Raw genomic sequence first — 22,273 nt, forward strand, 5'->3', positions numbered from 1 at the left:
AACATAGCACTACATCTCCTCCTCCCTATAGCTAGCCACACAAGAAATTAGTGATACTAAATCTCTGCTTAGCATGCTTCTCCGCTTAGCATTCTAATAACAGAAGGGGCACATTTATGTTGACCACTACAACATGACTCATTATGTCTGTAACGTTAACTGTATAAAACACTTACTTTCATAAAGGACGCATACCATCCAGCACATGGAAACCGATATTTTAGGTTCTTGGCCACAAACTCAAAACGTGTCTCTCTGAAGCCCTGTTCTAGAATCTTTGCTCTGAAGGCTGTGTTGCTAAGGCAACATCATATAAACGAAATGATAGTCTTTCAGTATTAAATGTGTGCGTGTGATTCGAATGGATGTGTGTGGTTTGCAATTAGAATAAACAAGAAATAACATTTCCAATAATTTCCCATAATAAATTACATAATATTTGCACCTTCCTTACTTGTGAATCTCACAATCAGATTTCAAGTAGGCTACACTAGTGAAATGTAATACAACGTTGCCACCTAGCGTTCAGATAGTTCTAGGCTATTTAACATTAACATTGACATTGCTTGTTTATTCTTTTCGTCAACTCCATGCTTTTAGGAAAACAATCTTTTATCATAGTACCCTCTTCAATGAGCGATTACCAGCTTTTTTTGTAACAGAGATAGCTGTTTATTATCCCTAGGTTTACAGAAACACCTATTCATATTAATACGTAGCCTATGGAGTGCTGCCGACCACTGTTCATTACGGCCCAGAATGCCTTGCATGTCTTTACAACAAAACAACACAGTAAAACCTAAATGCCCGTAAAAATATGCATTTGCATACTTGTAACATTTTTAATAATACTCTCTCATCATGATATGTAACAATAATGAAAATTTTAATTTGAAAACCGTCAATGTGAAAACAACTCTATTATGTAAGCTATATATAGCTACTGTTCTCCCTGCTATTTCAGTTCGTAAATCTATACTATCCCATGGCAGAGCAAGGATTTCATGATTGGGCAAAGTTGTTTGGAGACATTGTGTCTGCTCTGAGACATTGCCCATACATGGAAGGCATTGTGATAGAAGGTGAATGGTGTGAGTTACCAAATACCTGTGGGTGGTATGTCAGATGATGGAAACTTTAGGAATGTTTCTTTTTTTTTTTTTTTGCCTATGCACCCTCACACTGGAGTCCCCAGTTCATATACAAAATTTGGTATCGATATGTGACAGTGTTCCTGAGATATGGACGACTTCCTGTTTCAGAGCTTCGCTGCCGATTTCGTTTGGCTGTGACGGGCAAACGCTTTCGAAAATCAAAAATCCTTCCGCTAACATTTGTGTGGCTTGGTCCAAGGATAATGTACGTCAAGTTTCGTGGCGTTCGGACCAAATTTGTGACCTGTGAAAATTTAGTTTCGCTTTCTGTTCAATCCAATATGGCGGACGAACGGCACGCCCACCTGACGTCATCTTCGCGACCAACTTACACCGGTACTGACCGGACGTTTTAAAGTTGGAACGGTGTCTCTGTCTCAAAGGGCCTAGGCGCTAGGGCTGACAAAAAATTAGGGAGACGGGAAAAATAATAATAAAACTTAAGAAGAACAATAAGTGTGCTGCTTTGCAAGCACACTTAATAAGTGCGTCGGTGAGTGCTGTTTTTAACAGTTACTTGTCAGTTTAAAACGGCTGGTGAGTGCTAGGATCAGTAAGACTTGTTGTAAGTGTTGCTATGAGAGTAGATGTTCTCTAAAGAGCTGGGTCTTCAGGAGTTTTTTGAAAGTGGAAAAGGATGTCCCTGCCCTTGTAGGAACTGGCAGTGTGTTCCACCAACGAGGAACAACAGATGAGAAAAGTTTGGATTGGCTTGAGCGTACCGGTGGTAGAGCTAGACGTCGTTCGTCAGAGGAGCACAGCGGTCTGGAGGTAGTGTAAGTCTGTATGAGGGCATTCAAGTAGGTGGGAGCAGAACCGAGACTACTTTGTAGGCAAGCGTTAGAGACTTGAATTTGATGCGGCCGCCATAGGTAGCCAGTGTAGCTGGATGAGCAGCGGGTAACATGTGCCCTTTGGGTTGGTTGTAGACCAGGCGCCGCCCGTTCTGGATCATCTGAAGTGGTTTCACTGCGCAGGCTGGGAGACCTGTCAGGAGGGCATTGCAGTAGTCGAGTCGTGAGATGACTATTGCCTGAACCAGAAGTTGGGTAGCATCTTGAGTCAAGTAAGTCCTGATTTTCCGTATGTTGTAGAGTGCAAAACGGCATGACCGGGCGATGGTGTATACACAAATGTCCTTCCTGTTACAGGACATTTTCATCCCTATTAATACATGCTTTGAATGGACAGATGTTATAATACTTACATTTCTAAGAGCTCAAATGTCCTTCACCTAGAACTGCAAATGTATTTTAAGAAAGTTTAAATAAACACACACTATATGAAAGGCGCACTCTGTTTTAAGAGTAAATTGTCTCTCTCGGTACAGGCTAAAATAACTTGTTACGCATGCATCAGTTTTTAGGCTAAAGGTAATTCAGGAGCCAATCCCAGATCCTGTCAACTGGATTGAGTGGCCGGATTGGAATAATTAACAGCTTTGAAATATTGATTTACAGTCAGTGCTGATTGCTTCTCTGTCTGGATTTGCCATCTCTACTCACACAAAGGGCCAGAGGGAAAGCCTGCTGCCAGGCAGCTTGATTGCACTTTCCTTTGGCCTGCATTGCCCTTTGGTTGTTCACACCTTTCTTAATAGAAACCGTATCTATTTATGTTGAATAATTAACCATGGTTATTGCACTACAAGGTAAGCTATTTATGCTTGAGTGGAATATTCCTGAATTTCCAGCGGGATCAGACATGTAAAGCAATCCAGTCTCTTATATACCACTCCTCTATCCCAAGGTCACTAAACCTTTCCTCCTTTGCAGGCTATAACTGTAGAAGAAATTCCCAGTAAATGCTGCCAGGCCAGTTGGAGCAGCACTAGTGTAATTTACTGTGTCATCTAACTACTATGTCCCTCCTCCATGGCAACATATGGGCAGTAGTTGCTAGAGGGTTCATTTAATAAGAATGAAAATGAAAGTATAATTCAGTCATCTGACAAAAGCACTGACTAAGGACTCATCAGGTATATTCCTGTTTATAGTAAACATAGGCAGTAATTTTATTATTATTCTTCTTCTTCTCCTTCTTCTTCTTATTATTATTATTTAACTGTTCATCATTATATTGCCTATTTCTGTTTATTCAATTTCTCAGGCTACTGTACCTGTTGAGAGACTACAATGACTAAGTACAACCTCCTTGCTTTTTCTCTTGTAATAGGTATGTTTTTTTATTTGCAGTGTTCTGAAAACATGTAGCTTCAGCCAGTGGCGTGATGTAATGAGTGAAAATAGTGGCTATTCCTGAAAGAAACTAATCTCTAAAGGGGACTTCACAGTGCACACAGCATGCGCTTCACTCGCTGCTAGGTTGCTCTTGATTGAGGTAATGTCCCAAAGATCTTTGTTGTGGTTGCCGCCAGGCTTAGACCTATGATTTACAGTGCCTTTGATGACCTACAACATGGTTGAATTTTGACTGCGGCATGCACAGGAGCGGCAAAGACGACAAAATGCCGCTTGCGTTGCGCTTTGCTCGGCGCAGCGGCAGACCAGTTCTTGTGCGCGCAAGCCGTTAAAATAATGTGTTTCATAGGCAGCGCTGCCGTTTGCGCGTGCAATGTGAACCCTGCTTAACTCATGTGTATGTGGTCCCTAGCTCTGAGTGCCACTGACGCCATGCGATTTCCAGGGCTCCAGTTGATATATGGTAGGTGAAAAAAACCAGACAAAATAAGTGCAGTCAGTCTCGAATGAGGAGCATGTTTATTTTGTTGAATAATCCAAAAGGGTTTGTTTGCATTGTGTGTGTTCCTTAGACTGCATAGAAATGGAATGTGGTGGACGGATGACATCTTGCTTGAAGACTAATCAAATGGAATTTACAGACAATGCCAAAGGTGTGTTAACTTGTATTTTGAATATTTATCATATGGTCATGGATGATGTATTCAAGTTAAGGTGGGATTTTGTGGGATTTTTATTTCCAGAGTTGCGCATATTTATAAAGACAGGAGTTACAAAGCAGTGGTCTGACTGGGACGTTTAAATTGTCCACTTAATTTACTTAACTAACGTAACTTATCACCTGCAACTGTGAATGTGTTTGTGTTCCAGGTTGCATTGTACGTGACTGTAAAAATGCCTAAACTATGAAACAGATCCCAAACAATGCGTTTTCATATGGCAAAGTAATGGCAGAAAATTTTCAACAATATACTGGTTTGTGCCTTTCATACATTTTTGCAATGTTCCTCAAAGATACCAATGGTCAGGAAGTCTATACCTATGGGACCTATGACCTGATACATTTTCCTTGTCAACTCAGATTTTGGTCTAGATGTTTTTTCTGACTCCTACCTACAGTGCTGGATCAACACAGACATTCACAATGGGACCCAACTCAGTGGTGAGTAAGTGAATGAACCTCTAATTTCCTATATATAACAATGCAGAGTCTGTCAGCAGTATGCAATACAACAAGACACAGACATTTTGCTATGTTTACCTGTGTATCAAAAATGAATGGATTTATGGATGTTTCCTTTAGACTGTGTTGTGGATGAACTCCTCAACCGGAGCCTTTTGTAACTCTTTTTGCATAGAAATAAACACTAGAAGTCGCGTTGAGCCTCTTGGAATGCGTCGATACGGCCGCCATCTTGGTGCAGGGGTTCAGTGAGTCATTTGACTACGCCTGCGAGGGAAAGATGCCAGACTTTTGCACCGGCTGTTCAAACGAGCGAAACAAGAAGACAAAGGAGAAAGGCATAACATTTCATAGGTAAGATTTTATTTTGTAGGACTATGATATTAAATGTTGTTTTTTGTTTGTGTTCATGAAAATAACGTTATCCACACGGTAACGTTAGGCAATTGCATTTGACAGTTAACGTTAGCTAGCGTTTGCACTAGTATCACGTTTGATGGAAGAAAACCAATTAGGGGTTTGCACGGCGTGTCATCAGATCTGGACGTCGCCATATTGGAGATACTCGCCTCATTAGACACTGAAGTAAATCCCAAACATCGTCAAGGAAAAGGATTAATTATTGCCGTGTTTTAGGTTGTACCAATAGGTCCGACTGAGAAAAACATCTGGTGTAGGTATCGACTTCCAAAAGTTATTAAAAAACCAGGGAGAAAGGAGAATAATGTCAGAAGTTATCAGAGGAAGGGGAACGCTTGTGGTTGAACTTGGTACTTCGTCTCCCTCACCCAACTCATATGGATCTGCGCTGCCAATAAACCGTAATTTCTCGAAACATCGCGCATTTTCTTGTGGTCCAAGTCCTGTCCTATATGGCTTTGCATCTTAGACGCATTTTGATGAGCTTTTCTGTTGTTTAGACACGGCTACAATCACGTAAGATATCCAAAGTGCATAATACTCCATTGTACTTCATTCACTGAGTATCGCCAATATGGCCGCGCGTGCTGGGTTACCATGGTTACCGGCCAGAACGTGACGTCTGTGCAAACCCCTGATAACTATTTAGATGTATGATATCAAAATCTTGGAAAGGTGGTAAGAAACTTTTTTGTTGGCTTTGTTTGTAAAGTAATATCTGATAATGGTGTTGCAAGCTATGGTCCACAACCGAGTAGCCTAATGAAATGAACTTGAGGCAAACTGAGCTAACCTTAACGTTAGCATTTGAAACGACTCGTTTGTGTTATTGTGAAGGAAATTAAAGACGAATAAAATGCATTTATAAGTACTGTACTGCCACTAGATGTTAAAATATTGGCGTGGTACCATTGTATTGTAGCCTATAATGCTATGCTCCCGAACTCTTAATTTAAGCTGCTTTAGATGCAGATGTTTATTGCATGTGTGGGTACCTGATCTGCACGGGTTACCAGATCTGCATGATTACGTCACAAAATAAATAAAATACATTCTGATTGGTCTATTAGCCGTTGCACTTCCAGAATTTCATTGGTCAGAATGTTGTTTGCTGTTCGATAATTCACCTGAGTTTATTGTTTTCTGTTGAAGGATCCAACGTGCAGGAAGGAACGCAAGTGTTTTTGAAATATTGAACTAGCCGGCAAGCCGAAACACCCAAACACCGATAGGCCTACCTACCGTTTTTGTAATATAAACAAATAAAACATTAGTTGCAGTATTAAATTGCAAACTTCTAGCCTGTCAATCCTTGAAATACAGAACTACCAGCTAGCCACCAAACATCGATGTACTGTCTTACTTATAGGAACGTATTTCCAACCTTTTAGTGTAGACTATGTCACTTAATAGCTAGCCATCAAACATTGATGTATGTATGTATTTCCAATCTCTTACGTGTGTCACTTAATATTTATTTCTATACAAACCAAGACGGCGGATTCCTAAAGAAACACAAGCACCCACACGTGTATCTAAATTAGCTATGTACCAAAAAATACATGTTACCGTGACTCAAAGAGCTGTAAACAGTGTTGATGGCTGCGTGTAGAAATCCGCTTGGAGCTCCAGTGGAAATTTGAATTGCGAACTTCTAGCCTGTCAAACCTTGAAATACAGAACTACCCAGCTAGCCACCAAAACATGCAGTCTTGCCTACTGTTTATAATTTAAAGAAAACATTTGTTGCAGTAGGTTCCTAAATTGCAAACTTCTAGCCTGTTAATATATACGGCTCTTCTATTTCTTATCCTGCACTGCCACCTAATTATATATATATATATATTATCGCTTACAGCCCGACAACATTCGTCAGTGAATCTTTATGGGCACAACCCTCCTACCTGACATAAGGTTAAAACGAGACCCTCGATATATCGGACATTACAATTTCTGTAATATGATTTACATGCAAACTACCGGAAACATTGACGTCGTTAACCCAACCCTTGACAAAACCAAATCAGACTAAAGAAATTGACGAGCTATACATGTGTGAATAAAATGGGCAGCAAATTAAATTAATTTCTGTGAATCTTACTTTAAGTACCTTTAGTTTAAGTCAATGTTTTCTTAAGTTTAAACTTGACACTCTTGTAATATGATGTCTAGGCTACCTTTGCTTCTAATTAAATATACAATTCTAAAATACATAATTTCTAATATCAGCTGATTACACACATAAACAGTAAAATGAAGCTTGTCCATACATTTGGAAAGCCATTACCACAAATGACAAGCAAAACAATTCCAGAGAAAACAGTGGACATGTTTATTAGTGTCTAAAGTGTTCCACAATGTGTGTTGCATCTTGTAAAGATATTCATGAGAAATCAAGTTTCAGTGTCCATGTCTGGTCGGTGCCAGTCCAAAGGTAGATCACTGTCTCACTGTCCATTGAGGCCTGTCAACCTGTGAAAATAAAACCAACAAACAATCAGTGTTTTAAACCGGTTTTAAAAACTGTGGAAGAACTTTAGGTTAAAGGTCTATAAATACCGAGAGTCTGAAATAAGTCTGAAATAAGGTTTTTGTCTCTTTAGTAATTTATTAATCTCTGTGCAAAGAGGTCTCATAACAGTGTTTCCTCTACGTTTATTTCAGCATGGCGGCCCACCACGGTTTAATTAATACCGCCATGGTATCAGAATCAGGGCAGACGCACAATGTAGCTGCAGTTGCTTTTTAAACTAGATGTACCGCATAGCGGTACAAAATATGACCGCTCAGTCCTGTACATCCGTTCTGCGAAAATAAATCACACTAATCAATTTGTATCCATCTTTTACTCCATCCCCCACTCTTGAAACTTTTGTGTATGCTTGTTTGGTGTGCCTGTGTGTGTGTGTGCGGCTGCACAGAAAGTAGCCTACTGGCGTTGCAAAGGTGAATAGATTGTAGAAAAGCCAAAAAAGTTGTAGTATTGTTATAAAACCTTTAAAATCTCTAAACAATCACAAGAAGGGCAGTTCATCACAGTTCATCCATTGCAACTGGATTGATCAAAGGTCACTTACACCATACCTGTCAACAATCCCGTTTTTCCCGGGTTCTCCCGTATTTCAAGGTCATCTCCCGGCACCCTCCCGTTTTGTTATTTCTCCCGGAAAACTCCCGTAATTTGCAAAGCCATCAAACTTCATTTTAAAATCATTGATCCATGCATTTTTTCTAGTCTGACATCTCTTAGGTTGCCAGATGGTGTATGAAATACACCCTACACATACACGATCACTTAGTTTCAATTTCAACCGTTTTGTCATAGGCTAAAACCTGGCAACCCAAGACCCAAATAAGGAAGCGGGTGCCGACTGCGCAGCCTGAGTCTCGTCGTAAGCAACTGGACTGGTTGAATGGCATACTCCAGAACTAGCTGTTGTGAAATTGTTGGGAATTCAATTGATTAACACATCATAAACTGTTATTGAGTGTTGTTGATACACTGAACTTGTGTCCTCGGAACCAAATCTGACAGCAAGCAGCTTTGGAGTTTTGGAAGTAGGGTGCAGGCAGGCAGCTGGTGGATAAATAAGGTAATGGTAAGGTAAAAGCAACGACCGAAATGCAGTGTTGAAACACGTGTATGAAACGTATTAAATATGCAAACACTGATCTGGTATAAACACTGGCCCTAAAAAAAAAAAAAATCTCCCGTTTTTGGAAAACTAAATGTTGACAGGTATGACTTACACCTGTAGGCTACATTGTATTTGGGAAAAGCAGAAGGTATCAGCATAATATTATATTTTTATTTATTTATTTATTAATAAACAAAAACATCTCTGTCAGTTCCATGCAGTTTTCAACAGCTATCAAAAACAAAAAATGTTTTTATTTCCAATTACCTTACGCCTAAAATCAGAGCAAAACAAACAAAATGTGCTGACAATCTTATCAGATACCCAATGTTCTCAGGCCTATTTTACCAATGCGCATAACCAAAAACAGAGCACTCAGTTTACTACCTACGCATAGGCAGTAAGGCCACTACCACTATCACTGGTAGGAAATATAATGCGCATAACCAAAAACAGTGCACTCAACCACTACCCCTCTCTTGGGTAGGACAGGCCTTCCATCCCTATTTTACCACCTCAAAGTGTAAAATCAGGGACTCACCACCATGTTGTCTGTGACCACCAAATCCAGTCATCCAGTCATCCAGACACAGGAGGATTCCCTCTGGCCAGGCTGGGTGCCGCAGAGCAGTGTTTGTTGCCGATGACGGCCTTCTCCCAAGATCACAAAGAGATCTCCCTCCAGTCGACATGGTTGGGATCTTGTGCCTTTGGTCCTCCTCATTGTGCCTCATAGATAGGTAATCCCATCCTCATCGCCATTAATGTGGTCAAAATGAATCTAAGACAACTGGTGTGAGACTGCAGCTTTATTCACGACGCCGGGAGCATGTTACCCACATGAAATGTCAAAGTAACAAGCCCACACATTTGTGGGTGAAGCCAACTTTTATACCCTTGACACACACCCACGGAAATCACAAGTTGATCCAGTGATCACCTAACCATCTGGTATTTTAACAGAGATAAGAAATGTTTACGACCCCCCATCCTGAGGGTTACCCACAGTTCGGTGACACAGGGGTTATCTTAGCTTTCCTAAGTCAAAACATTCCAACATAGGGGTTTCAGATGGCACAAGGCTCAGAGTAAGAGGATGGTAATTAGATTTCACTACATGTATGTAAGGTATACTAAACATTCAATGAGAGACATATATAAAAATTATCCCAGAAACGGCTGTAGCTGCCTGGTAAAGAGGTCTATGCGAAAATCGCAGGAATTCCCCTTTACTATTTCGGAATAGTGTTAATAATAGGGAAAAAATAAAAACAATATGCAGGTTACAAGGCAGCCACAGCACTACCGTCTTGGGGGCATGAACATGGGGGCTCATGAGCATGCCCCCAAGAGTGTGGTGCTGTGGCTGCCTGGTACAGAGGTCTATGCGAAAATCGAGTGGACAATGGAGAAAACGCTTAGCTTACTCCGTTTATGACAGAAATTAACTTTGGTGCCAACATGTTGTAGAAACACAACCCACAACACTGCCTTTATTTGGTGCAAATCTCCTTTACTTTCGTTGGTTAGGCTATAGTCCGCTATTCACTAGGCTCACCGCAAGTGCATACACAATGTTTTTGGCCAAGTTTTGCTTTAATCCAATTTACCTTCGTTTCTACCAGCCGTAGCTTTTTTTTCCTGCGTCGAATTGCGATTGAGTGCGCATCTAATGTAACAGTGGTGTCTCTGCGGAGACATCCACTCTCCATGTTTCATTTTTGCTGTTGTTGCGAGCTAACTAGTAGGCTACGATATGGGAAATGCTTTCAATACGATCTGAAATCAGTACACACTGATTTCACTACTGTCAAACAGCAATACAATAGCATTAGCTAAATAACTCCCAAATATGAGCTAGTTTACGGTTGATTTCACTACTGTCAAACAGCAATGCAATAGCGTTACACTTAAGAAACATAAAAGTAGAAGTATAACCTAAAGTTAGCTTATTTTCCCGCGATTACAGCAGGGTTAATCAGACAGCGTTGTTTGCAGTCGTAGGTGACGTCACACAAACCAGCCAATCACACCAATGTTGCTGTGAAAGGGTCCACTTTAAATATTAAAACTTTTACCTCAGGCATTGAGCAGCTACGCTTCAAACCCAGCCGAATTCTACTCTCGACGAATGATCATCAATTATGACGTAATCATGCAGATCTGGTAACCCGTGCAGATCAGGTACCCACACATGCGGTCATTGACATAACTATTTCTACCTTCCGCGGTTTGTTTACCATTTCTGGGCATGATGCGTCTAGTTGTTATGGTAGCCTAGATGGATCTCAGAGATGCAACATGGATCTGAGCACTTTCATTATGCAATGCGATCGGTCAGTCAGAGAGATCAGATTTTGATCGGATATCTGAATCGGATTTCTGCTGACAGTCTGAACTAAGCCTAACAGGTTAGCTTGGTCATTTCTGAATAGGTTTTTGTCATGTTTGCACCAAATGAAAGTATGTGAAACCCTATAACAACAAGGTCTAGGCTGAAATGTGCACTCATTTAAAGTGGAAATTATAAACACCAAAATGTCTTTACTTAACCCTTAAACAGGCAAGGATAGAAATACAAACACAACTGATAAATTCTGGCTTTTATTGGTCTTTTACATCAGAAAAGTAGTGTAAAAATGTGCTACACTGAACACTGCTCAGCGCTTAATGCATCTGAACCATGACATGAAACATTCAAAAGTTCAACCCTGCTTTTGTCTTTTTCTCTTTTTTTATTATTATTTCAGGAGGATGGAATAACAACCCGAGTGTTGTTAGCTTCCAGAATTACTTCAGGCACATTATGGTCCGCAATGTACAAGCACAGGACACCACCAACTGCCTGTCAGCTATTGACATGTCTTCAGTGGCGCCAGCTGTGTAATAACTCGATTACAAAAATTACTTGAGGCAAAAACCCTGGCTCGAAGCCTCGTTAACCTATGATGCGCACTATACGCGCAGGGATCTGATTGTTCCACACGGACCGTTGTTTAGGAAGCACACCACTAGCGCGTGAATCGTGATGGGGCCTACATTCTGAATTTAGCTGACGCGATGGCAGAGTCAAGATGTCCATAAATGGCAGAGAATGTCTAAAGTTTTCAAGTAAAGAACAAGCATCTGAACCGAAAACATCCACTCACCCCAGAAATATTTTTTAGTAGCCTAATGGTAACATTATTTGTTAGTAGCCTAATGGTAGGCTATTTTAGTAGCCTAATGGTAAAATTATTTGTTAGTAGCTTAATAGTAAATGCTGCAGGTGTAGAAATCTACATAAAACAGATATTTACTTTGATGTCAGGTTTAGATTACAGCATGAAACTTGTTGTGCATATTACAATACATTAAATTGCTTTCCCTCTTCTCCCTCCCAGCACTTCACAACATAGTATGGACAGCTTTGTTGGCCCAGCTAAGTCATGCACAAGAGGCTGCAATTTTGACAGCATTTTGAACATTATTTAATTGTTGGCACTGGCACTTATAAACACTATATGGGTAAATTGCAATAAATGGGCTTAGTTTTGGAGCCAAATGTTGGAGTTAGACTAATACCTCTGTGCCAATTGCTAGATCATTTTACAGCCATGTCATTTTCGTTATGCATTATTTGTTTTGGTTGTTTAAAAATGCAAAAAAATAATCGATCGATAAAGTGCTAGATTAATCGATTACAAAAAGAATCGATAGCTGCAGCCCTAGTGGAGGATGACCGTGACATTGCACCCTCTCCTTTTGAGCAAGTGACTGGTGTGGTGTTAGACCATAGCTACCTACCTACCAGCTTTGGGGCCCTAACTGAGAATGCTCTGGTGTATATCGCAGGATTTGTTGTTAGGCGGGTTATAAAGAAACTGAAGTGTGATGTATGCTGCAGTAGCTTGGTTAGTACAGCTGAGCCCTCATCTCTCGGTGATCACTATCATTTGCTGACCTTGCGTAACCATGGAGGTCTGTTTGTACCGAGCAATGGTACAGTAAAGGTGATTCGCTCAGCTGAGCACTGCATCAGACGGGCCTCCAATATCTCATCAGCAGCACATCAGTGTTCAGAGAAACTGCTGAACAGAGTTGTGAAAGCAGATATAGGCTCTCAGGATATATTTAATCTTGGCAAACACAGTACTGAAACTCAAGATGGCATTGACAACCATCACTACGATTTAATTTCACGTATCGTGTCTTGTTTTTACAAGTTGAGACAGCACCATGTGGCAAGAGTGCATACTTTAAAACTACAAAGTGGTAGTTTAAGGAAGAAGCTGTGTAAGATAGTATTATTACAAGGCTATTAATAATAGACACTGAGCCTCTGTCCCACAACATAGAAGACATAGGAGGGAGGGAAGGAGGGAGGGAGGGAGAGAGAGAGACAGACTTGAGTATGGTGGAGAGAAAGAATGAGAGGAGATGGTTTTGAGGAGAGAGAGAGTACACACTGTATTTGCAGTACAGTTAATTTACTACTGTATATTAACATTACACATATAAACCATTTACAGTAATATCCTTTTAATATAAATGATTTTACAGTACCTGTCCATAATATTGTATCTTACAATACTCAGTACTGCTACTATATTTACCTCTACAATATAAATATTTTCAATGATTTAGTATGTGTTTTGCAAAACGTGTACATTGTACTTGCACTTGTTCAAAAACATGTAAAACCCTGGGGCATGTGCAAAGAGTGGGTTTGCACTTTGCTGTGTAGGCTGTCAAAATCAAAAATTGGAAAACTGATTAAAAACGAACAGCATGAACGTGTGGAAAGTATTTTCCTTGCCTGGAAAATGTATTGTGTAATTCAATGTCTCTACAAAGCTGTACAAGATTAGCCTGGCGGGCCATCTTATATCATTGAAATGTATAGTCTGGAATCGAACCATTCACCTCGCTTAATCTAAGGGGCGGGCAGAGAATTGTCTTTCAAACTGCCTAGGCATGCAATAGGCCAGCGTTACGACCATATCCATTATCCGATCGGCAAAGCGGCAAATACATCCTTCTTGAAAGGAATGACTTAAGTGCATTGTGTTGCTCAACTTTCAAAGAAAAGCACAAGTCCAACTCCTCCAAAGTTGACGCTAACGCCGATTCAAACAACAGCCACCTTCCTTGTTGTTTACCGTCGCAGGACTGTCGTTATCCTGTTAAGCCCGCCTTAAGACTCTTTAACAAAATAGAGCGCTGTGATTGGATGACGTCCACGGCGTCAGCCACTAGAAATCGCTATGGTTTGATACTAGACGTACAGGCTGAGCAAATTAATTTGCCGCCGCTAGGGTGCGTCTAGATTTCTAGGCTAGTACAAGATGCCTGTGTCTATAGACTAGTCCTTTCTACTTCATTTTTTTTTAAAGTAGGTAAAAAGATGTTATTTTTTTACTATATTAAGATATAGGATTCTTTGCCTGATTAATTGTGTACAGTAAATTGCCTGGAGTTCTCTACAAATGCCTTTTGCGTATAGTGTGCCTGAGATTGTGGTGGTTGCAGGTAAGTAAACGGGTAATCAGGGATCTCCATGTCAGGCCCACTTTATTTGCCACAACTTGGGAAAGTTTCGCGTGTGGTGGTCGCAGCACTAGTTGCAATATTCTCCTAAACAGAGGTGTTGCTGTTTGTTCTGTTGTGAAAGGGCTATCGCTACCTACTTCACACCGTAGAAGAAGCAATGAAGCCGCTCTAGTTGCCATGGTGAATCTGTGATCGGTGGCGGGGTCTATTTGAGGGAGGCGTGAGCGCGCACTTATCCAGGATAGGTTTCACCTGGCTTGATGAATCCGTGTCTGCTCATCCTGGCTTGCTCGTTGTGCAACCAATTAAGCCTGTACGCTCTTGTTTTGGATTCATTGAGCGCAGCTCAGTAACTTATCCCGGATGTCTTAATTCTGCTTTTGTGCAACAGGCCCCTGCACTCTGCACCGTTACAACTAAAGGTCTGCTCAATTACTGGTTCAGCATAGCCTACCTGAGGGGTATTTCACAAAGGCAGAATTAAGACATCCAAGATAAGTGATAAAGCGAGGTTTGATATAGCTTGTCTGGTCATCCTAGCTCAACTCATTTCACTAATGCCAATCCAGGATGAGTAGGAGCGACTATGTCAAGCCAGGTGTATGTAATTCAGGATGTGTGCGCGTTCTCGTTTCTGCTCCAAAGTGCCCACGGTTGGAATAAAAAAGACGCGGAAAATAGCGTCATAATAGCAATAATGAAGTAAAGTTATCCTTTTTGGAATGGGGAATCATGGCTATTTCTGTAAAACAGCAGAAGTAGGCGTGGTAGACAAACTGAATGCAAATTTACATACGTTGTACGTTGCTTCCTTGTCTCAGATGCACATAGTATGATATACCTTAATATTATAGTTGAAAATACCTTCGAAAACTTGCCCCTCCACTTCCAATCAACTACAGTAGGCTATTCATGAAACGTCTATCAATAAAATAGGCAAACAATGAGTACCTAGGCCTATGTTAATAAATATAATTATATATGCTATCACAATTAAAATAATAACCATATGGTATTAGGCAGACAATCTGTTAGCAAATTTAGCAAATAGTTTATAAATGGAATAAAGCTCTTTAAAAATTAGCACGGAGGTCTGATGTGAATGACAGCTATGAATTAACTTATAAGACAACATAATTACCATTAAAATTAACTTAGCTTGGCTGTTAGCCTGGTCGGGACCAGGCTAGGTGCAGAGAATAAATCCCCATGGTAACTTATGTGCCATCTCTTTTGTGAAACCAAGTCAAGGCTAAATTCATCCAGGATAACCTAAAAAACTTATCCCATCATTCCAGTGTCAAGTCCAGGGCAGCTGAGGTGTGGCGATGACATCATCGATACGCAGAATGTGCGGTTTCGCTGTCCAAACGAATTCAAAAGGGCTACGGTTTCAGATTTGTCCACTCTGGGACCAGGTTTCAAAAAAGTGCGGTTTCGGGCAGTGCGTTTACAGGATTCGTTTGGACGCTCGGTCAAGACGAAGCAAAACCTCTGCGTTTAACCCAAAAAGCGTCTCCGTGTGGATGGGCCCTTATAGTATTGCCTAACAATACTAGTTTTCATACATGACATTACCTACGATTACACTCCGTAGGATAAATATCACACCTGGTACTGCGCAGCGCCGATAGCTTATGACTTGGTGGACTGAACACTGTTTTTCCCGGTGTTTTTTTATGCATTCTAGCTACTGTCAGTGACGCGAGAGAACAAGTTATTAGGGAAGTGCGGTGTAAGTTTCAATTTCTTAGTATACTGTGTCTACAGAGTGCGAATTACCCCACCATAATTGGGGGGTACTGCTCCTTCACTTCTTCTATGACCATCATGGTCCACTACCATATCAATCCCCACCATGATCGCCAAGTGGAACATGTGTTGTGCAACACACATACTCTAAACATGCGACAAACTGATAATCAGTAGGCTACAGAATATCTCATTGTTATTATATAGACCTATCCAAAAGAGAACTGTCAAAACTCCCAAAAGTTAGAAGTTAAGTGCACTGAAATTCCATTCTAATTACTACTAAAGTACAATTACTAATAATACCTTTACAAGAAGCCTATTGCCTATTTCATGAAATATTGATTTGGTTTATTTTTAGATTTCATAAGACCTGGAGGTAAGACCCAACCCTCTCATATACTGTATAAACAGAAACCAATTTTCCATTATAGTCTATGGTAGTCAGTGTCAAATCAACACAATTACTTGGAGATATGTGAAACCTGAGCAATCTTTAATGTGATTAAGGAGCTATGAAAAACCATACTACCACAGAAGAACTACAGAGCGGTAACCTACAAGAATCCGATAACCAGAACAAGCTGGGTATCAGCAACACTACAGTATCCTACACCGACAGAGTCATACACACATGCACAAACACAGATACCCCCCAGTACCCCCTGTAATTCTAACTATGTGTGTCTACTGTACACCTTTTGAGAGACTACAATGACTAAGGCGCCGTTTATACGAGAACGATTGCGAAGGAAGACGACAAAATATTTTATCATAAGTGCCTTTCGTTTACATGGCGACCCCGCCATCGGGGCTTGAAGACGCAAAAATCTGAAGTGTAGAGTTTTGAAGATGACCCGGGTTGTGCCTCCGTCTAAACGGCTAAACCAAAGATCCTTGATTACTAGCAAGATAGTAGCCTGGGTGTTCCCATGCTGCCTTGCGCATGATTTGATTCACGCTGCTAAGGCAGCCTGGAGACCATGGAGCAAATTTTCGCCTGAGATAGGGAACCAATCACAGAACAGGGGGAAGAGCAAGACGATGATGAGCTATGCACAGATGCATTTGATAGACATCCGTGGCACCCAATAAACGGATCTGGGCATTTTTTTCAAATACGAGAAAATGAACATTTGGTTCCCAGACCACGTCTCATTGAGAAGTGGTGGCGCTAGCCAGGCTAAGCAAGATAGAGCAACGTAATTCGTTACTATGGGAGCAAAACGGGACAGTTCCGGTCTGCATAAGTGGGAGTGTCACCTTACGTCACTAAATAAACTTTCTCTCTTAATAAGCAATAAGAACAGATACACATAATTGTGTTCACAGTATTATTGTCTATAATCATGTATGATACCAATGAATCATTCTTTAGGACATGATATGAATAATTTAATTAGTCATGTGAACCGAGCTAGCTAGCTAGCTAGCTAACGCTAGCTTAAAATGCTATACAAGTGGATGGGAGTAGCTATGGCAATACAGCTGTGCGCTAACAAGTGACTAGTAGTTGAAGGACTTCGCTTAAACTTAATATACTGTTGCAAATTCACTTGAGTATAAACTATCCACTTTAACTAATGTCAGTAATGTTATTCAGCTAGTTGTCATTTCAAAGAAATTACACTTCTCCGTTTAAAATCCTCGTTGGTGGAACACACTGCCAGTTCCTACAAGGGCAGGGACATCCTTTTCCACTTTCAAAAAACTCCTGAAGACCCAGCTCTTTAGAGAACATCTACTCTCATAGCAACACTTACAACAAGTCTTACTGATCCTAGCACTCACCAGCCGTTTTAAACTGACAAGTAACTGTTAAAAACAGCACTCACCCGGCGACTTATTCTTACTGTACTCTAATGTTTTTAAACTGTCCTAAAATTGTGAGAATTGTTCCAAAACATACTGTTTACCATGTTGTTAGTCGCTTTGGTTAAAAAGCGTCAGCCAAATGTAATGTAATGTGATGTAATGTAAAATGTTACCTTAGCTAAGAGGCTAGCTAGCATGCTAACAACCGGACAGTAACTGGCAGCAGCATGGTCTGATATTAAGTTATTTTATTACAAATCCGAACACTAAAAAATTACACTTTTAGGCTTGAAATGATCCCAAAACACTTACAGATTATGACAAAATTTTCCAAAAAAAACCTCAACAAATCCAGAAAGACATAATGACCAATTTATTGGTAAAATTCCACAAGTCTCCATTGACATTAGTGCAGCGAGGGTTTACTCTGGTCTGCATAAAGGGGGATTTTCCCCCCTCCCCCTTGCAATAATCGAAATTGTCGAACGTTTGCGCCTCTCGCTCCGCTTTAACCAGAGCCCGTCTACGGAGAGCCTTGGCACTTCCTATTAAGCCCCATTGCATCGAAGTTGGTTGCAGTTCCATTAGAATTCCACTGGGGGTGATCGCAGGCGAGTGCAGGTTGAATGGGGGTCTATGGAGCTAGACGGCTAAATGTATCTCTTTCACCTGCTTGTCGTGGAAGAATCGTAGATTTTATTGTAATTTATGCAAGTTCAATATAGATTTTAGATCTAAAGTTGAATGAACGAGTAGTTATTTCCTTTTCATTTCTTACAGGTTGGGTCGTTGTTGCCCATATCACGCTAGCATTGTGCTAATGAATGACGTCATTGACATATTTGAAAGGCTTTTTAGAAGACTTACGTGACTTCAAAAAATATAACAATCAACAGTGTGTATTTTCTTTGCCTCTCCTAGCGAATGCAACATTCAAATTACTACTCAAAAAATTATATCCAGAGAAAAGTGGATATTGAGGGGTAAAGCTCCATAGACCTCCATGCATTCTGCACTCGCCTGCGAGCGCTCTCAAGGGGAATCTGAGGAGGAACTGCACCCAGTCCAGAAACCGGAAGTAACCAGACAGTGCCAATTCTCTTCCTATTAGACATTCTCTGCTTTAAAGGAACCGTATGTAGGATTTTGGCCAAAACTGGTACTACAATCACTTTCAAAATACTGTAGAGCGGTGTACACCGCAGATGTGGTAACTAGAGCAGAGCTGGCAACCCAGATACCGAAACACTACTGACTTTGTGATTACTAGATAGGTGGAGGGTGGCGGATCAGGCTAAAACACAAATATGTAAACATCAACATCAGTTGAGGGCTGCAACTTCACTTTTTTAAATGACGATATCCTGGCCGGACTACTGTTGTGAGTGATATAAGTATTTGGAATTAGCATGATTTCCTAATGTCTAGTGACAAATCGGGGCCATTTTATGATTAATTGAATTACATTTCTTACATACGGTTCCTTTAACCCTCTCTGGCTAAACCAAAGATCCTTGATTACCTCTCTGGCTAAACTGTCAAATTAGAATGTCTGCGCGTGACGTACCGGGTTCTATCACACCACCACCCAGCGGTCTGGAATGCATATCCAATCGAATATCACATAGTCTTGCGTCTTCATATAAACAAAGATTTCCCCCTGAGAATGCTCGTCTAAACGCGAATAAAAAAATGAAGACGAGACGCCACTTCTGCGTCTTCTTTTTTCATCGTCACCGTATAAACGTAGCCTAAGTACAGCCTCCCAGCTCTTTTCCTTGTATTCATAGGTATGTTTGTTTTATGCTATGCTACTAAATATTTTCCTGTTATTTCTTTCAAGTAGAAGTTTGCAAAATGTATAGCTTCATTACAACCGTTAGCTCATGGAGTGAAAGTAATGCTTGAAAGACAATATTGTCTGACCAATGCAACTAATCTATTCTATTGGTCCCTAGTGCTGAGTGCCAGTGAAGCCATAGGCCTACAGTTTCCAGGGCTTGAGTTATTAATATCTGGTATGTGAAAAACAGACAATTAAGTTCCAATCAGCCAGATATTCAATGAAGATCTTGCTTAGTTTTTTTTTTTTTGTCGAACAATCAAAATGTGTGTAAATTAATATTATCTACTGTACACATGTGGGTTCTTAGACTGCCTTGAAACAAAATGTGGTGTACGGATGAGGTCCTGCCTGAGGACTAATGAGTGGGAACTTACAGCCAATGCCAAAGGTATGTTAACTTTGAACCTTTTCTCATATGGTCACAGTATGTATTGGATATAATATGGGATTTTATAAACTTTTCATTTGTTTTTTATTTTATGAGTCGTGCATAATTTAAGACAGAGGTTGCAAAGCAGATCTTCCTGAGAAGTTGAACTTACTACCTAACTGTGTATGTGAATGTGTTTGTGTTCAAGGTTGCATTGCCCGTGACTGTAGAAATGCATTAAAACTATGTGTAAAACAGATCCCAAATTATGTGCTTGCATATGCCACAGCCATGGCAGAAATAGCTGAACCATATGTTGGTTTGTGCCTTTCTTTATTTTTTGGGTATTCCTTAAAGACTGAAGTGTCCCAAAGGACTGTGACTGTCACATCACTCTGATAACATTTCCCTTGTTAATACAGATTTTATTCTGGCTGACTCCTTCTGACTCCTTCCTGCTCTGCTGGCTTAACGCAGACATTAACAATGGGACTAAACTCATTGGTGAGTAAGTAAGTGGATGCTCATTAACATATTTCCCATCTCAATGTAGATTCACATTCTATCCAGATGCAATATCAAGTTAATAGCAGGTTTCATTAAAAGCAAGCATGCTGCAATCTGGCCTACATGACTGTGTTACAAATGATTGGATTGTGTATTTCCCTTAGACTGTGTAATTGATGATGGCTTGAAGAAAATGGAACCTTTTATCAATCTAATTGGCTCTACCCTGTTTAGTGATCCAGGTAAAACATCAACCTGTATACCTTTTCCTGCATTGCATGCAGTTGTTATTCAGTATTCACACGCAATGTCTTAATTTTATATCGCTGCATAAACAGTGACATATTTAATCGTTTCATATCTTCATTATTGTATAGCTATTCACAATACACTGAAATATTAAATGTTTAAATGAAAATGGCATGCTACAAATAATGTTTCAAATGTCTATTATAGCCTATATGGCATGCTGGATTGTTCACGTCGGGAAAGTGTTGGCTTCATATATTGACACTGATAAGTACAGCGACCTCATTAACCAAATAGGTGAGCATTGTTATTGAATTGTTGTTAATGATCATGATTAAATAACTGTAACGCCATATCAAACAACTATATTCTTTTTAACATGTATTGTTCCTTTCCTAATGCTGAACGAGGCAACTGAAGCAAAAAGGAAACCCTATGGTAATAGTTTTTTTCTCATTAGCTCTTCTCTTCTTAATTTTCAAATGTTTTGAAGGCATATTTACTTCTACTTTCCCCCCAATCTATTTTTTCCTCAAGAATACATAACGTGTTATTCAAGGGTAAATATGGATGACTGCATTAACATGTGGAATCGAATTTTGGGTAAATATATTATATAAAATCAAGTTTGACACTTAATATTTACATGATAATGGGAGAGGTGATTATACATGGATTTGCTCTGTACCCTTAGATAAACCATCATGGGTGAAACAACAGTGCAAAGGTATGTTCACTTGAGGTATATTCTGTATTCTGTAATTTTGAACACTACCAATGTTGCTTTAACACTTGGACTAAAGTCTACAGACACTGATATTCACTCAACATGTTCTAATCTCTTATCTCCACCAGATATCCTTGTTACCTTTATCCATGATGTCATATCAGCTTCAGTTAAATGTCAGAAGTCCTGAGAAGAAAAGTCACTGTAAAAGGAATATGCTCACTCTCTTCACACACACACACACACACACACACACACACACACACACACACACATAATTCAGCTAGAATGGGACATTTTTCTATGTAGCATTGCCATGTTTATAAGCCACAGTAAACGTAGTCACACACTGTAAACAAAATCCAAATTAAATTGACCAAGATTCCGTTTATAAAAGCAGTAAAGGTTGATATAGTTTTTTACACATCTGATGTTTTGCTGTTTTTGTCACCCTTTCCTCATCTTTTAAATTGTTGAACTTTAACAAAAACTGTTAAAAAAAATATGTATAAAGTGCTTATTATGCAAATACCTGCACTCTCTTTCTCCCACAACCACACACAAACAAACAAGCAAACAGATATTTGAATAACACTGTCAATAGTTGCCATAAACCATAAATAAGGCTTTGCTATCTACTTATTGTGAATATACTCTTTTTATTTGTGAGATATAATCAACTGTGATTAAATGTACCTGTGTTTATTTGATTTATTTGTATGTTTTTATTTAATTTTCCTGTTTAAAGACATACACTGTGGTCAAAATTAATCCAAGACAACTGGTGTGAGACTGCAGCTTTATTCACGACGCCGGGACCATGTTACCCACATGAAATGTCAAAGTAACAAGCCCACACATCTGTGGGTGAAGCCAACT

At 39.9% G+C, this 22,273-nt stretch overlaps 1 long non-coding RNA gene across 2 annotated transcripts; it reads left to right on the top strand.

Moving 5' to 3' along the window:
* The first annotated feature begins 4,811 nt into the window (after nt 1–4,811).
* Nucleotides 4,812–21,788, top strand: LOC125293496. 2 transcript variants are annotated; one of them, XR_007193365.1, is made up of 10 exons: nt 4,812–4,892; nt 19,654–19,713; nt 19,849–19,929; nt 20,334–20,415; nt 20,583–20,660; nt 20,875–20,964; nt 21,078–21,105; nt 21,205–21,270; nt 21,362–21,394; nt 21,523–21,788. It is a non-coding gene; the product is annotated as an uncharacterized LOC125293496 (long non-coding RNA). The 2 variants fall into 2 exon arrangements; XR_007193364.1 differs by lacking the exon at nt 4,812–4,892 and having other exon boundaries at nt 19,530–19,713.
* The last annotated feature ends 485 nt before the right edge of the window (nt 21,789–22,273 follow it).

The sequence above is a fragment of the Alosa alosa genome, chromosome 4, assembly GCF_017589495.1.
Source record: "Alosa alosa isolate M-15738 ecotype Scorff River chromosome 4, AALO_Geno_1.1, whole genome shotgun sequence".
NCBI classification, from domain to species: domain Eukaryota; kingdom Metazoa; phylum Chordata; class Actinopteri; order Clupeiformes; family Clupeidae; genus Alosa; species Alosa alosa.